Below are 11,483 nucleotides of genomic sequence, written 5' to 3' on the forward strand. Positions count from 1 at the left end.
ACTGCTTCCAGATTTGGGGCCAGCACAGCCTCTCTGTGGAGACCCAGCCCTCCCCCTTCAGAATCTAGGATGAGGGCCCTGGTGTGACTGGCACCAAAGGCCCTCAGAGAATATCTAGCTTGTCCCTTTTTGCAGCTGGGACATTGGGCCAGAAGGGTGACTTGGGAGACTCTTTCAAGGTCACACAGGCCTCTGACTCCCCTGAGTCGTCTCCCCTGGGCTTAGCTGTGAGTCCAGTAGGCATGGTGTCCCTGAGGACATCACAGATGGCAGTAGCTACATGGTAGGCCAGCCCCAGAGAACACACCAGCTGCTGAGAGCCAAAGGGACACGGGAAAAGAATCGGAGCCTGGGGAGAGCACAACTGCTTCCACTTCTCCCAGATTCGGTGCTAGATGGGATTTATTGGGGTGCCATGTTTGCTTGTCTCTCAACAGCCCTGATTACAGCTGAAGTAACAAGGTCACAGAGCCAGCCTTTAGCAACCTCCCTCTAGCCTTCCCTGGTAGGGTCCCATTGCTTATCTTGGCTCCTCCCTCTGCCCATGCCCTGCCCCCCAGACTGAGCCTCAGTCCCCAGCAGGAGCCCAGCTGTCCCCTTCAGTGTTGGTACGTCCTGGCTTAGCCAGGAATCTCCTACCTTTCACCCCCACCCCCACCCCGCAGTTACTTGTGTGATTTTTCTTCTGTGGACTCTGTGTTGTCGAAACCTTTGTCCTTTGAGCAAACAGCATTTATTGAGTAACTCTGCACACCATAGCCCATTTTTGATCATCAGAAACCAGGCTCTGACTACCCCAGAAGCAGAAACATGGGTTTGTATGATTGTGTGGTGGGTATGTGGGACCGTTCCAAGAAGTGAAAATTGGCACTAGCTCAGGGATTATCTTATGGTCCCTACGTCTCAGAATCTGGCAGGCGAAGGTTTCCATGTTGGCAACGATAGAATTTCCCCCAGTTCCCATAGGTCAACCCCAGCAGGTGGGATGTAGTCTGTCTTGGGAGCTCTGACCACTGACCACATTAAGGCCAGACTGGGCCATATCATGCCTACCCCCACTTCCTATGTATGAGCTTTGACGAGGCATTTAAGGTTGCTGCTGAGAATTCAGATCATGGAAAGCAAGGGCCCCCTACCCTGTTTCTGATAATGAGATCTGGAGACAAAACTATGCATTGGAACAAAGGGCTTTCTTTGAACAAGAAGTTATTACCCAAAGAATAGAGACTAAGCCCGTGGGTCCTAATTTTCCATGGAATCTGGGAGTTGAAAAATTCCCTTAGAGATAGATTTAGCCCAATGTCATCATTACACAGGGGTGTGAACTACAATCTAGAGGGGGAAGTGATGGCATTGGCAGGGGATGAGTACCAGGTCCAGGGGTAGGGGGAAGTTTTCACCTCCATTACACCTGAGATATGTGGTTACAGAAGAATTGCATCATTTCTCTGAGCCTCAGTCTTCCTACCTGTAAAATGGGGCTCAAGTTATCAAACACCATTAATTCTTCCACTGGGTCACGTGATCCTTAGGGGAAGGACCATGCCAACCTCCTATTTTTCTGCCACAGTCCTAGCACAGAGAGGTATAGAGGTCCTGGAATAGAGGTCCTGGCTTGATTAAAGGGTAAGAAAAAACATGAGGGCATTCCTTCCACATACTATCCACCACTCATTCATTTCATTCATTGACTCATTTATTTGTTCAACCAAAATTTATTGTCATCCTTTATGTGTTGGGAACACAGCAGTGCAGGAGAATGACTAGGAGCTTAAAATTGACTGATGGGGTTTGGAGAGGTGGTCCTCACACACTGGAATATGGGAAGTACAGGACATTATGTGAACACAGAGGAGAAGCTCACACTCAATTTTACAGAGCCCAAGAAGACTTCCTTGAGGAGGTGACAACTTAGCCAAGACCTCAAAGATAAGAAGGTTTAAATAAAAGCAAAAAAAGCAGAATTAGAGTTTGAGGAAAGATAAGTGTAACCTAGATAGGGAGGGGTCCTCTGGGGCACACAATTCCCCACTCTCTACCTCTGCTCCTCAAAGAACAAAGTTATACAGAGCAGGGACTAGTGAGGTGGTTCAGGACCACGGAGAGCACCACGACATCCTAGCCACCATTGTGGTCTTGCTAATGCTGAGGGGCACAGCACAGGCTAAGACCTGAGATGAAGAAGGGCAGGGCCTATGGGGGTTTGGGAACCACCAAGCTGGGAACAGAGGAAGGAGAATCTGGGGGACTCACTAAGATCCAGGGTACTGATTGTTACATCTTCAACTGGATGAAGGCTGCAGTCACAGACCCATGAGAGCCTGGTGAGCAACTCTGCATGAGAGTGGAGGAGGGAAGAAGAGGTATAGAGAGTAGCTGGGCTGAGTCTGCCTGGATCCTCAAGCCCAGTACGAGAGGGGGCTCCATGCTCCCTGATCAGCTTCTGGGGGCATCCGTGGGTTCCCAGCTCCTGCTTTGCTTTTGCAGCCCCACCTTTCCATTATCTTATTTATTAATTGAGCACCTATGTCAGATCACTCCCTGTTCTACACGTTTAGGGTATATCAGTGAGCACAAAAAATAAAGTCAATATCCCCATAAAGCTTATATTCCAGTGGATGGAGACAGATAATAAATAATAAAATAATGAAATTATATAGTATATTAAAAGTGGTAAGTGCTATGAAAAAAGGGGGGTGGGAGGAAAAAAGAAACCTGGCAGGGTAAGAGGAATTCGAGCACTCAGGATGGGCTGGGAAAGGGGGAGTCAGTTACAATGTTAAATATGTAGGTTATAGTGGGATTCACTGAGAAAGTAACACCTGAGCAAAAAAGGTTGAGAGGGAATAAGAGGGCTCCAGGCAGAGGGAACAGCCAGTGCAGAGGCCTGTGTTGGAGAAATAGCAGGGAGGAGTCAGGGAAGAGGTGAAAGGGACAATGGGGGACCATATGGTGGGGAAGCTTGCACCAGGTTGTTGCCAGAGCAGTGGAGGGAGCAGTCAGATTCTGGACTGATTCTGGAGGTAGAACCAACAGGATTTGCAGAAGAATCAAATGTGGGATGGCAGAAAAGGAGAGGAGTCAAGGATGACTAAAGTTTTGGCCTGAGCAATTGAAAAGGTGGAGCTGCCATCAAGTGGGGAGAGATGTGGGCAGAGCAGGTTTGGGGGCACAGAACAAGAGCTCACTTTCAGCTGTGTCCTTTATGAGATATTCATTGGACATCCCACTAGAGACACCAAGGAGGCATTTAGAAACATGATTCTGGATTTCACAGCCCAGAGTAGCTGAAATGGAACAGGCCCAGAAGAGGCTGCCTGAGCTCAAGTCCCCATCAGAGCTGGCACATCTCCTCCACACATTTCCCACCACTGCTTCCATGTCTCTAGGGGTGGGTCATCGTCTGTCCCTGCGGACCTATGGAGGCCTCTGTATGTCTGAATAGTCCTGATGGAGAGAAGTTCTTCCTACACTGAGCAGACTTCTGTCCCAGGGTGTCAAGACCACGAGAGAAACTTAGATAAGAGACGCTGTGACCTCCACATGTAAGAGAGAGTGAGATGTAGAGGACATGTAAGGGTTCTTGATATTGTTCCAGTGTATGATTGCAATCCTTTGTGAGACCAGTTTTCCCTAAGACACCCAGGGGCTTTCCAATGTGTGCTCCCTTTCTCTTAAGGTGGCTCTAGTGGGCTCTGCTCCTGCCTTCAGAGACCTCTGCCAAGCCAAGCCAAGCCAAGCCAAGAACTGACAGAAGAGCTGTGAAGATTCAATGAAGGAAAAAATGTCAAATGCTTAGCCTGGTGCCTGGTGCCTGGTGCAGAGAAGGTGCTAGATGCAACGAAATAGTCACCTGTGACAGAGGTAATCACCTGTGCCCCAGAGCATCCAGAAAGACAGTGATCAGGGAAGGGACCCTTAAGTTAAGTCCCAAAAGGTGGGTAGGACTTAACCAGATGAAGAGAGGGATGCAGGGATTCCTTGTCCCCAAGCCATCTCTTCTCCATATTGAGCATGCCCAGCTCCTGCCACACATCCGTCCACCATGACTAGTGTGGAAGCTCCAAGGACAGACCCTTGAGAGGACACAGCACAGTGTAGAAGTATGTGGGGACTAGAGCTAGATATTCAAATCCAGGCTTCATCCTAGCTGTGTGACCTTGGATAAGTTATTTGACCTGTCTGCATTTCTGCTTCCTCATCTGCAGACAAGGGGATAGTAACAGGGCCTATTTTGTAGACTGGTTGTGAAGACAAAGTGAGCTAATGCCTGGTAAGAGCTTAGATGTGGTGAGTGCTCAAGAAAATGTATCTATTATCATGGTTGGGGCCTGACACTGCACTGGACTCAGCTTCTGCTCAGCCCAGCAAGCCCTGACAGGTCTGTCATGGTTCACAAAACCTGCTTCAGTCCATGAGCTCAGGTGGCTTTGTTTTATAGAGAAGGACATGAAGGTGACTCAGAGAGGCCAAATGACATTTCTGAAACCCTACAGCTAGTCTGGGGAAAACTCGGCTGAAGGAGACAGACAGGCAGTTACTGAGGGACCAAGTAAAAGTGTTGTGGGGACTCCGGGCCAGGAGCAGGAAGCAAAGGAGACAGGCAGGGCTGAGCTGGGGGGAGGCAGTTTCCAGCAGGAAGAGGGAGTGGAAACCAAGCAGCTTCCCGAGGGGTAGTGGAAGCTCTGGCCACAGACACCTGGCTGTCCCATTGGGTCCCTGCAGACCTCTCCTGCCTCAACTCTGGGTCCTCGGCTGCAGCAGAAAATCCCTTTGCTGAGTCACCGAGCAGCTGGAACAGGCGTGGAGCTTCCTGAGTCTTCCTGTAGAGCTAGCCAGTTTCATCCCCCTGCTGAGCAGCTCCTTGGCTTCTGCTCTGGCCTGACCTTCAGCTGCTTATGTATCCTTGGGTAGACCCCTGACTGTCCAACAGGGGTTCCCATCACCAAAATTCAGCTGCCAGGAAGCTAGGGACATTGATGGCCTTTTTTCTGTGTATTCTAGGGCCTACAGTTCAGTCAGGTACTTGATACTCAGAGAGTTTTTGTCAAGTAAAGCGAATGACTGAATGAATGAATGAATGAATGCATGCTCAGCCTTGGTCTGAGGGCAGTAGTGGAAACCAGATGAGTAGATAGGCAGCAAAGGCCTTGCTCAAAGGCCTTGGTCTGGTGCTCAATATCTGCACACACACTGGCAATTGGACCCTGCTCCAGGATGCCTCCAGGCCTCAGAATCGCCATGACTGAATCCAGACTCATCACCTGCCCTCCCACCCTTGCTGCTGCTTACACATTCCAACATCTTTGTCTCTGACCACAAAGAAGGAATTCCCTCAGTACCACCCTCAGCTCTTCACCTCCTACATAATTCTCTATCCCACCCACTCTCCATCTGAACTCCATCACCTTGCTAGACCATACCCTCTTTCCCCTCCTATCTTCCAGAATGACCTTGCAACTGGTCTGTGTCCAGGCATGCCCTGACCCACCCTACCCACCCCATTTCAATCTTCCCACTGTAGCCAAATAGGTCTTTTGCTTCCAGGGCTCCTCATTGTCCTCAGGACAGAATCCAAATTCCTCAGCAAGACCTGCATGACCCTTGGAAACTGGACCCCTGCTTATGTTCAGCCTCCTCCCTCTCCATACTCCCCTCGTCTTATTTCATAACACTCTCCTTATGTTTCAGGAGCCACCATATTGTTTCCATGTCTCTGTATCTTTGCACATTCCATTCCTTTGGCCTCCCTTGTCTGCATGATAAACATCCCTCCCTCCCTGGTTTGGTAATAAACACCCATCTCTCAAATTCCCTCAAGAAAAGTCCCAGAAAACCCATCCTGACCACCCCAGAGTTGCATAATTTCCCCTAAGACTTGCACAACTTATTATGAACAAATCTATCACATCTCTCATGTTGTACCTCAAGTATTTGGATGTCACTCATCCCTAAGAGGTATTTCTAGAATATCTAGGCACATGGTTTGTTCAGACTACATATAAATATATATATACATATATGTATGTATATATATATATATATGTATATATATGCAGTATCTAGCTCAAGTAGGTGTTCATAAATATGTAATCAATAAATGTACTGATGGGGTGGACAAACAGAAGAATGGGAGAAAGAATGGTTGGATAGATGGATAGACAGAAGTAAGGAAAAAGGAAAGGCAAATGGATGGATGTATTGAAGGAACAGGATGAAAGGAAGGATGGGCAGCTAAATTGAAGGAAAGGACAGGTATTGAATGGAAGGGTATAAGGACAAGGGATGGTAGATGGAGAGGAAGACTGAAGTTTGGATGGATGGAAGGAAGGATGAGGAGATGGAAGAAAGGAAGGAAGAGAGAAAGCATGAATGGATGAAAGAGTAGTTGGATGGAATGGATGGATGGAAGTAAGAAAGGTGAAATGATGGATGGATGGATGGATGGATGGTTGGATGGATGGATGGATAGTTGGTTGGATGGATGGGTGGATGGATGGTTAAACAGATGGATGGAGGGCTGATAAGATGGAAGAATGAAAGGGAAGATAGGAGGAAGAATGGAAGCATGGTTGGGTGAATGGGTCAATGCTTAGGTGTGATTCATGGATAGATGTAACAGGTTTTGTGCCACTTGAACTGGTCAGCTTTCTCACAGGCATTCTGGGGCTCCCACGTGGTCCCTGAAGTTGGTCCTGGCCTGGTATATTTACACTGCACACTTTTACATTTTGACCTTAGACAATAAACTACTCATCTACTTGTGGTTGTTAAGAAAAACTAGAATGGTAGAGGTCAGCCAGTTCAATATGTTCAAGGGAGTGTCAGAGGAAATGGGGCTCAGAGGGTTTGGGCAGTCTGCCTAGGTCAGAGCCAGTTCCCGAGGTATCTGACTGGAACTCAGCTCTTCCAGCTCCCTCCAAAGCTCTGCATTGTACTCTTTGGTTTGCTCAAAGCTTCTCCCCAGAGGCTCATTCTGAGCAGGCCCTGCCTGTCCACTAACCTGGGAGAGATTTTTTCATGGAACAAATGAGAAAAGGAAATGATCTCAACCTGGGATTGAGGCTGGGGAGGCCTGAGTCAGGCAGCTGCTTTTCCACACTAAACGTGACCCTGGGCACATTCCTAAGTGGCAGGAAGAGGATCTGGTCCAGTGCCAGCTTCCTGGCACCTTGCCAGGGCCATGACATTGAAAAGGTTTGGGGAGCAGCAGAGAACAGTTTGGGTGCCCAGAAAATCCTCAGGGGAGGTGGGCTGAGAGGTCAGAATTCCCCTCATTGAACCCAGGGCAGGGCATGAGCGTGGAGGCATCCGTGGACCTTCTGTCCCTGCCACACCCATCCTCTGTGGTCAAGGTCCAAAGGCTGAACCTCTACCAGTATCCTCAGCCTTGTTACCCCTGGTAGCACTCACCACTCTCTTTCTGAGCTCTTCACCCACAGATTTCATTATTGAGGCTTCCAGAAAATACCTGGACACCTGTGGTACCCATATATTGTCCTGTATCTCTGCATCCCAGTGTGGGTGGCAACAATCCAGGGGAACAGTGCCTGGGAAGTCATTTGCTTCTTTCTCCGGTCTTCCACACAAAGCGCCACTCTGGGACACCTGGTGGCTACTCCCTCGGAACTTCCACCTTCACCCTCTCATGGAGACCTCACAACCCCTTGAAGGGAGGGGCTTGGGGTTTCTGCTATGCAGACATTGACCTAGAACCCAGCATAAGAGGTCAAGCAAGGCCACACAGTTTAGTTGCCAAAGGTGCAGATTCTGGAAGGTGCTATCAATGAGAGGTAAAGACTTCACTTTTTAAGCCTCTGTCTCTAATTTTGTAAGTTCTGTTGTAGGTTTATTTTCTTTAGGGCAGCTGAAGGACAAAGCATGTATTTTTGAACCAGCAATGTTTTTAGTGTTTTCTTTTTCTCCCTTTCTTCCTGGGAAACAATTCAGGGCTTTCTTTTCATGCTTCATGACCATAGAGACTGGAAAAAAAAAAAAAAAAACCTTGCTTTGGAAAATCCAGAAAGAGTCCAAGTTTCCTAGGGAGGCTGGCCGGGCTGGTGGGGTGTGGGCTTTCTTGCTTTCTTTGGTGCAGACGTGGTTGGCCTATCCTGCCGCTCAGCCTCAAACACTCAGCCCTTTGTGGGCCTTGTGCCCGCTGTGGTTTTTAATGTTGTTGTGTTTCAGAGTTAAGAATCTGTGGTTTTTAATTGCACCTCAGGATACCACCCAGCTCTGTTCCCAACCACTGCACCCCCTTACAGGCTGAGCGGAGGGACACAAGGTAAGGTCTGAGGCTCTGTCGTGCTGATAATTCATGAAAAAACATGCAGAAATCTGTATTTATTCAACCAGAGATGTCCTAGAAACCTTTACAGAGAACTAGATATGAATTCTAATTTTAAAATATATGTTTGGGTAGATTAATATTTGAATTGGACAAATATATAGCAAGAGTATTGTAATACTGTGCTTTGGGATGTTCTTTACTGCTTAAGAGTCCGCCCTCTTCGTGGGCTTCCTTGCCTCTACTCTTGACCCGCACAGTCTTTTTTCAGCATTGCAGCCTGGGCAAAACTTAAGGCACACACATTTAGGACAGGGGTCAGAAAACTTTGTCAAGGGCCAGATAATAAATATTTAAACTTCGTGAGTCTTACAGTTTCTGGGGCAGCAACTCAACTCTGCAAAAAGCAGCTATAGGCAATAGTAAAAAGGGGGCATGGTTGTGTTCTAATAAAACTCTATTTACAAAAGCAGGCTGAGGGCCTGATTTGGCCCTTGGGCTATATTTTACCAATCCCTCTTTAGAGAAAGGACAGACATAAATGACCAGTATGGTGAGGAGGTTGAGGTATATGTGGATTAGTGGAAGAACTTCATGGGGATTGATGTGGAAAAGACTCGGAGAGTTTGACACATCCCTTAAATGATCAGGGAATGGGAGAGGGACCCACTCAGTGGTCCCAGAGGCAGGCCATAATGAGGGAGAGCTACTGGAGGTTTATTTTCATTCATGACAAGACAAACCCCATAAACAACAAAGGGGTGAGTTCCCTGTCGGTAAGGGCATGCAAGCAAAAGCTGGGGCATGGGAGGATTGGACTGGGTGTTCCTTAATGCCCAGTCTTGCTCTTGGAGTCAGAAGTCAGAAGTCCTCCACTTTTGCTCAAAACAGTCCTCCCCTTTGCTCACAGGAGAAGCCAAAGTCCCCACAAAGACAGACCAACAGTTCTGCACATCCTGCTCCTGCCTTCCAATCCTCTCCCTGTCTCTCCACTCCTGCCTTACTGGCCTCCGGGTTGCTTCCTGAGCCCCAGACACACACCCACCAAAGCGCCTCTACTCTGGCTGATCTGGTTCCTGAAATTCCACTTCCAGACCTTCATGGCCAACATTCAAACAGCCACCTGACATATACATCACCACCTGCCCCCCACACGCCCTAGTGCTTTACCCTACGTTACTGTTCCTCTTAGCACTTACCTCCACTTGATGTGCCTTTGAGTTCACCTATTCATGTGGCTGACCGATTTATTTAGTTGACCGATTTGGCTGTGTTCTCCAACTAGAATGTCAGCTCCCTGAGGCGGGGACTATTGTCTCCGGGTCACTACTAGTTCATAGTAGCCACTCAATTAACAGTTACTGAAGATGGCAGGTTGTATTTTTCAAGGATGGCTGCCACCACCTCCCACCCCACTCGCTCTTCATACAGTGTAATTGTGACACTCACTCCTTTGAATGGCAGGAGGTGGATGTCTCTGCTCTCTCCCCTTGAATCTTGGCAGGCCTGTGACTATGGCAGAAGTGACGTTATGTGACTTCAGAGTTGGGGTCAGAAAAGCGACAGAGCTCTGCCCAGTTCTCTTGGGATGTCCGCCCTTGGAACCCAGCCACCATGGTGTGAAGAAGCCCAAGCCATATTGAGGTCAAGTGCAGGTGCTCCAGCCAATGGCCTTTGTTGAAGTTCCAGCTGACAGTCCACCTCAATCGTTGGACACAGGGGTGAGGAATTCTTCAAAAAGGCTCCAGCTCCAGCCACTGTAACCATATGAGAGGCTCCAGGTGAGAACTGATCAACCCCCAGAACTGTGGGGTATAGTAATAAATTTTTTTGAGAGACAGAGAGGGTGCACGTGAGTGAGAGGCAGAGAGAGAGAGAGAGAGAGAGAGAGAAGCGGGGCTCACCCAAAGTGGGGCTTTTTTTTTTTTTTTTTTTTACCCAAAATGGGGCTCGAGCTTACCGGACACAGGGCTTGAACTCATGAACCAGGAGATCATGATCTGAGCCAAAGTCACATGCTTAACTGACTAAACCACCCAGGCACCCCTCAAATGTTGTTGTTTTAAGCCCCTAAGTGTTGGGGTGGCTTGTTATCCACAGAACATCCAGCGACAGCATGCTGATGTGTTGTTTGTAACTCCCGCGTTCCCCACGTCAGTGTTGGGGACCCCACTTGACACTGACCCCTTGCTGGAAACCAGCCCTTCTCAGAGTGGGTCCTGCTGTGTCTGCATGTTTTCCTGGGCACTGTCTACCTTGTGTGCTCTCTGGAAGCTTGTCCTGGGCGGGGGGCGGGGCATGCCCTCTTTTCTGGCGTCTGCTGAGACTCCTTCTCCCGGGCCTGGCTCTCTGCTGGGGTCACTGCAGATGCTCTTCGGGCCTCAGGAGGCATGGGGACATGGCTCTCCTCAGGCTGTTCCCCCTCCCTAGGTTGGCCAGAAAGATGCCCCTGCATTGAGGCTGAGGGCTCCTCCATCATTGTCCTTGATACTGGTGTCCCAGAAACTGCTCACTGCTTTGGATGCCTACCTCTGCCACCAGGCAGGCGGGAAACAGAGGCACAGCTTGTTTTTAACTCTCAGCTGCCTCCATGTGACCCACTGCCAAGACCACTTTAGACCCTGGAGCTAAAAGTGAGAGTCCAGGAAGAGGAGAAACTCCTCCTGTCCCCCTTGCCCCTTTCCTACCCCCCCGAGACATTCCCTTTTCACGAATGTTCTTTCCAAGATCATTGGCGGCACCCATTCCACTCACATTTCACCCGAGAAACACCCGCAGCGTCCATCCAGGATGTGGTTCAGTGCTGTGATCCCAGCAAGTGATTCCCAGAGAGCCCAGCACTGGTATTTTCCTGAAAGCCTGGTCAATCCACGAGCACAGGGTTCCACCTGTCTTCTCCCAGCATCCTCTGGTTTGCCTGCACCTGCCCTCTGTAGGAGAGGTGCTGAGGGTGCTGAGGGTCTGGGCAGGGCTGGAGCTAAGAGCACACGCTTCGGAGTAAACCAGACCCAGGTTTTCATCTGCTTTGTGGCCTTGGCCGAGTCACTGACCCTCTGTGATCTTTGAACGGGGGAAGTGGTCTTTCTGGCCCTACCGTGAGGATCAGGGAGGTAATATGCAAAATGTCCTTCTCATAGTGCTCGGCACGTTGTAGGCTTGCAATACACGGTGGTTGTCACTATTGGCATGTGACTTG

Source organism: Acinonyx jubatus, chromosome B3, assembly GCF_027475565.1.
Source record: "Acinonyx jubatus isolate Ajub_Pintada_27869175 chromosome B3, VMU_Ajub_asm_v1.0, whole genome shotgun sequence".
Classification (NCBI taxonomy): domain Eukaryota; kingdom Metazoa; phylum Chordata; class Mammalia; order Carnivora; family Felidae; genus Acinonyx; species Acinonyx jubatus.